The 6,481-nt window shown below is 41.2% G+C and overlaps 1 protein-coding gene across 3 annotated transcripts in view; it reads right to left on the reverse strand.

Moving 5' to 3' along the window:
* The window catches only part of LOC125458297 (protocadherin Fat 1-like), a 154,830-nt gene extending 149,331 nt beyond the window's left edge, over positions 1–5,499 (reverse strand). For all 3 annotated transcript variants that reach the window (XR_007248803.2, XM_048543473.2, XM_048543474.2), the window contains exon 1: positions 5,308–5,499. The gene's annotated coding sequence lies outside the window, so the exon portion shown is untranslated. The remainder of the gene's footprint in view (positions 1–5,307) is intronic.
* Positions 5,500–6,481: the final 982 nt, after the last annotated feature.

Here is a 6,481-nt window from a genome sequence, read left to right on the forward strand (position 1 = left end):
TAGGAAATGCAGGGTGACAGGGATAGAGCAGTGGTGGGGGTCAGGGTGGGTTGCTCTTTGGAAGGTCGATGTGGACTCACTGGGCTGAATGGCCTGCCTCCATGCTGTAGGGATTCTATGATTCTATGACTCTATTCTCACTACCTTTGAGCTGGTTGGTCTGTATTAAATAAATGCCCCTGAGAAAACTTTGGAAAGAATGTCAAGGTCTACAAGAATTCTTTAAGTAGCCTGATTATTTCTGTGGGAAGGATTACTGTCCAGGCCATTGAATTCTTACTCTCTCCTACTGCCTTCATGGCTATCATCATGGAGACAGCAGATGAAGGAGCAGTTTCCACACTGTAGGGATTCTATGAAATCAACACACTGACCAAGAATTTCTCTTAGTCGCCCACTCTCAGTCACCCTAATTCAAACCAGGATAACCCTACCCTCAGTGTCTATAGACACAGCTGGCTATGTTGCAATAAAGGGAGGAAGACATACACAAGAGGTTTTAGCGACAGGAATGGGCAATAAATTATACTTATAATAATTTGTTTCAACATGTTAATCAACAGCTGCACAATAAATTTGGATAATGGTGATGGCTGTAAAATGTCACTAATGCGGATTCAGTGATGATAATACCATTCAATGTTCAGGAGTAATAGTTTAATTATAGAGAGGCACAGTACAAACCCTCCATGTCCATGCCAACCAGCTATGCTAAACTAATCTAATCCCATTTGCCAGTGTTTGGCCCATATCCCTCTAAACCCTTCTTGTTTGTAAACCCATCCAGATGCCTTTTGAATGCTGTAATTGTACCATCCTCCATCATTTCCTCCAACAATTCATTCCATACTTGCAACGCCCTCTATGTGAAAAAGTTGTCCCTTAAGTCTCTTTTAAATCTATCCGCTCTCACCTTAAACCCATGCCTTCTATTTTTCGACTCTCCTACATAGGGGAAAGGATTTTTGACCATTCACTCTATCCCCATGCCCATCACGGTCTTATCAACTTTTATGAGATCACCCCTCAGCCTCCGACGCTGCAGAGAAAATAGCCCCAAGCTATTCAGCCTCTCCCTTTAGCTCAAACCCTCCAACATGGCAGCATCCTTGTGAATCTTTTTGGAACCACTGTAACTTCAACAACATCCTTCCTGTAGCAGGGAGGCCAGATTGAATGCAATATTCCAAAAGCAGCTTAACCAACTTCCTGTACAGCTGCAACATGACCTCCCAACTCCTATACTCTCGTTGAAAATAGTCATTGCCTGGCACTTGTGTGGCATGAGCTTTTCTCACCACTTGATAGCACAAACCTAAATATTGCCCAGGTCTTGCCGCATTTGAAGATGGACTGTTTCAGCATTTGAGCGCTCACAAATATTGTTCAATATTATGCTATCATCAGTCAACGTTCCTGTTTCTGACCATATAATGAAGGGAAGTTCATTGATGCAACAGCTGAACATGGTTGGACCAAGGACACTACTCTGAGTGTGTCCTGCAGAGAGGTACTGGAGTTGAGATGATGGATGTTCGAAATCCATAACCAATTTCCTTTGTGCGAGGCATGATTTAACCCAGCAGGGTGTGGTTTCCCCAATTCAAATTGGCACTAATTCTGCTGGGATTCCTTGATGCCAGCATTGGTAAAATGCAGCCCTCGTATCAAGGGCAGTCACTCTCACCTTCCTTCTTTCGTTCATGTTTGAACCAAGGCTGTGGTGAGACCAGGCAATGTGTGGTTGTGGCAGAACACAAATTGAAGTTATTGTTAAGCAGGTGCTGCTCAATAGCACTGTTGATAATTCCTTCCATCACTTTACTGTGGATTGAAAGCAAAATGGTGGAGTGGCAATTGGTCAGGTTGGATTTGTGCTGTCTTTTTTGTGTACAGTGGGTGCCCAGGCAATTTTCCACCTTGTCGGGTAGGTGCCAGTGTCATAGTGGAATTTGAATTCCTTAGGGGCGAGGCAAGTTCTAGAATACATTGTTAATACTATTGCCGGAATGTTGTCAGGGTCTTTAGCCTTTCATACACAAGGTTTCTTAAAAATCTCATGTACAAATTTTAATTTTTCCTCTTCATAAACACATAAATGCTATTGTTATCCAAATTTACAGTAATGATTCTTTCCTGAACCCAGTCTACATGGTCCATCTTTGTTACCTTTCCTTATAACCTGTTTGGCATGGTCTGTGATCATCCTGGGACAGAATGTACTGCCTCCAGAAAATGTGAGGCTCAATGCACAGCCAAGGAGCTGCGATGCACTGTAGTACAATCAGTATGAGGATCTGTACTTTCAATTTTAGAGCCAAGAATAGCAAGAATGAGAAAACAATTTACATTTCATGTCACTCAATATCCAGTCAACATTTCCAGCCAATGTCTATTCCAGCTAATGTTGTGAAGCCATAAAACGTAACTGTGTTTCTCTCTTCGCAGATGCTGTCAGATTGTCAGATCTCTGTTTTTCTGACAATCTATGAAACATGGTATTTTGGAGATGTAGATAAATGCCAATATTCCAGTTTTCTTGTTGTTAGCATGGATCAAGCCACTATTGAAATTGAATGCAAAATTTGACAAATTATTCCCTTTGAATATTTAATTTTGAACTCGGGACCTCAAATTTGGCTGAGATTGGAATCAATATCAGTCAATTCTGCAAACTTCTTAAAGGACATTAGCTACTATTTTGTAATAATCAGTAAAAGATTACTCTTCCGCTTAGCCACAACTCTTTGTCTACATCCCATTAAACATTCCCTGATGCTCATACCTACCAAGGTAAAACCCCAGCATAAGATTTCAAAGCCTCAACAGCTCATTTACACCATGACCCGATTTAGGAGTCAGTGTATTTACATGAAAACAGTGGAGCTTTCAACAGGATTTAACACAGTTCTTTTGCATGTGTAAAACACACACAAGAAGGAAAGCTAGAAATCTTGGACAGCACTGGGATACTCTGTTTATCCTAGGCACTTGGAGCAAACATTCTAATGATTGTTGGAGTACCATGTAACAAAGAAGTATTATTTGACACTGTGAGATCTGAGACCTGTTAAGTTTCACATTTTTGTTGTCACGAGCCTGAACTTTGAAGTATTCTTCTCTCCATCTTTCACCAATGCTACCATGACTTTTCTTGTTTCTTCTCACCCTTGATATCTTTCATGCGCCATTGCAAAATAATTACATGAAGCATTCCCTCAGGTCTCAGTACTTACTCATCGAATACCTCAACCTAAGGCTCTAAAACCTCAGTAGCTAGTTTGCACTGTGAGGAAGGACTTGTCTTTACTCAGCAAGTGGAGCTGTGGTTGGATTTCATTCGCCAAACCGGCATGAATGCACAGCAAACAGGCTTTGGCATATGGATGATCACTAAGACAAGTATACACCCTGGAGCTTCAATATGTCGCGTGACCAGCTATCTCTTCCATCTAGTCTTACCATTTACGACTATTTTTCATGGTGAGGGGGAATTAACTACCATTGTAAAGGGAGATTACAATTTTCTTCAATGGACTGTGTTTTTAAGGGGAGTTGATACCATACTGCTAATGTTACTGGACAAATAATCCAGAGACCCTGTCTGATTCTCAACAGACCCAGGCTCAAGGCCCACCATAGCACATTGAGAAATTTGAGTTTAATCGTTAAACTGGGATTGAAAGCTAACCCAGTGATTGTGAGAAGGTAGCTAATATTGGTTATCATAGAGATCTAGCTGATTCACTACTGGCCATGTAGGGGGTGGAATTTTCTACCCTTACATGGTCTGGCCTACATGTGGCTCCAGTCCTAGGTCAATGAAGTTGATTCTTAATGCCCTTTAACAAAACCAAACAAGCCACTCTGTTCTCTCGAAATTGGGAAGGTGCAACAAATGATGGCCTTGCTAGTTATGAAAGAAAAATTAACTTAGAAGTTTAAAAACTTAACTCAGAAACTCACTGTTCGCAAAAGTCTGAGATAGCAAGGTAGACAGCTGGATGAACACAGCAGGCCAAGCAGCATCATAGGAGCAGGAAAGCTGATGTTTTGGGCCTAGACCCTTCTTCAGAAAAAGTCAGGTCTCATGTTAATAGTGTTAAATTGAAACATTTTTTCCCAAAAGCGTGACAACACTCACTCACAAAATCATGGGGGTGTCTTTGCTTATATTTTAATAGGGCACATTTTTTCCAAAAAAAAAAATTTGTTCAACTCCTTGTTACATGTCTTCCCAATATTCAATATTCTGCAGTTCAGGATAAAACTTCACTCCACCTGGGAAACCTTTGAATAGCATTTCTATACAACAGTGACAGAATTGTCATAGAGCTATTAGGATTCTCTTGATCCCTGATAAGCTAAAGAATATTCCTTACTTAATTGCTTTAGTTTTATTCATATGTACATTCTTAAGTTAATTTTAAATTTGAGTTCATTATTTTCAATTCAGAAGCTTAAGTGAAGGATTAAAGGCTTTAGATGAAGAATGCCAAGGGTGAACTCAATACAAGGAGATGGAGGTAACTCAGTCAATTGGATCAATTCAGTTTGAGCAGATTGTAGGAAGACTGAGCCAGCCAAGGTGTTTCACTGGTGTATGGAACAGTACCTTCTTCAAATCGTCCACAGAACATTGACGGAGTAGGGCTGACTTCTATCTGCTCGTGGGAAACAGTGAGTGAGCGCAAGATTTCGGTGCCGGCTAATCGCGTTGGAATTCATCTTTGGCACTTCGTAACCCAAGGCTGGTGCAGTGCGGGAGCTGACGGGTCACACACTAGCAAACTAACCAGTTTAGTGACTCAGAACCAATATTAGATGAGACCGACTCTTGTTTTAATTGAAAGCAAATCTCGCCCAGTGGCACATTGCCCCTACCTATATACTCCGAGACCTCTCCGGTTTCTGGAACTGACTCGGAACACATGGGACTGACTAATACCCGCCTCCTTGGAAGATCATTCCAGATCCGAACTTTACATCCGATTCCCTCTACACATTTCAAAATTGCTTTTTTTGAGCTGTACTTAATTTGAGGCAGATTGCATTGAAAACCCTTGCAAGAAACTATAGTTTCGCTCCTGCTTTCTCGTCCAGTTCAATGCACTGAGATAACTTAATTGAATCCCAAATTGCACAGAGCACACTTTCAGTGGAACCGCTGTCTTACTCTGGTTTGAATTAATGTCCAAAAACAGCCGCCAGTTAGCTGCCCAGCACAGTGCAAAACGCTGCAGCCCATAAGCCTGAGCAAAGGGCAGGAATGCCAACTTTCGGCTATCTGACAATGTTACTGCTTACCTGGGTCAAACACTTTCCTGGAATATCCCAGAGCAGGAGTGCGAGCCTGGAATCCCCGCGTTTCCCCAGCCCCTCAGCTCTCCAGATGGCCAGCAATCTTCACTCTCATCTTTATGAACGAAAAGGATAAAGTCCTGGAGCCGGTCCGCCCACGCTTCGCGTCTGCGATGTTCCACAGACTTTCGCTTAAGCGCTGAGTTCCTGCACTGACTGTCATGGGAAGAGGTAGCCTCCAAGATGCAAAACCTGGAACCTCCAGGAACTTCGTCAAACCTGGAGGGGAGCCAGCTCCTGCAAGCCAGTCTTTCAAATATTCGGCGCATTAAAAGCTACAACCAAAAATGCAGACATGTTAATCAACAGGTTTGTTTTTAAAGCGATAATTCTCGCTCCACAAGCAAACTGTATTTGCTTTTTTAAAAAATTAGAATAGTAAAGGCAGTTGTGTTCCATTACGCTTGTGGATCAAATAGTCCTAATGGATCCTATAATAGATACTACTCAAATAGATACCAAAAACCCAAATAATAGTTTGGTGGATAAACTGACTGTCAACTGTGGAATGATCAGCCTAAATTAAGCTGAAGTACAAATGAATTTACTTGATGGTTGGAGGGTCAGAATGGCCCTTTCAGCTTGTGATTTAAATTTATGGTTCGGTTACCGAGAATCAGTAAAATGGCTTTCAGTGAATATAGGGAGCAACGTTAAAGAAGATGTTAAATTCCTTTGGATATTATCTTGACCAGAAAGGCTGATGTCCAGATTGAAATACTGCCCCATATATGTGCAGCAATGTGCATTCTTAGCTGAAATAACTAGTAAAACAAAATGCATTACTGGATCAGTAATTACGATCATGTAAAGCATTATTTTGTTGTTTCAAGCATGCAGGTAACTTCTTGGTAAATTTCTGTTTCTACTTTGTTATTTAGCTTTACTATTTTCCTGGGGAAAAATGTCCATATTTTAGATAATTATGTAAAAAGATTATTACGTCATTTTTAGAGTCATAGTCATAGAGTTACAGAGGAGTATGGCACCGAAACAGACCCACTTAGTTCAACTCATCCATGCTGAACAGATACCCTAAATTAATCTAGTCCTATTTGCGAGCATTTGGCCCATATCCCTCTAAACCCTTCCTAATCAAATACCCATCCAGATGCCTTTT

Source organism: Stegostoma tigrinum, chromosome 13 (genome assembly GCF_030684315.1).
Source record: "Stegostoma tigrinum isolate sSteTig4 chromosome 13, sSteTig4.hap1, whole genome shotgun sequence".
Taxonomy (NCBI): Eukaryota; Metazoa; Chordata; class Chondrichthyes; order Orectolobiformes; family Stegostomatidae; genus Stegostoma; species Stegostoma tigrinum.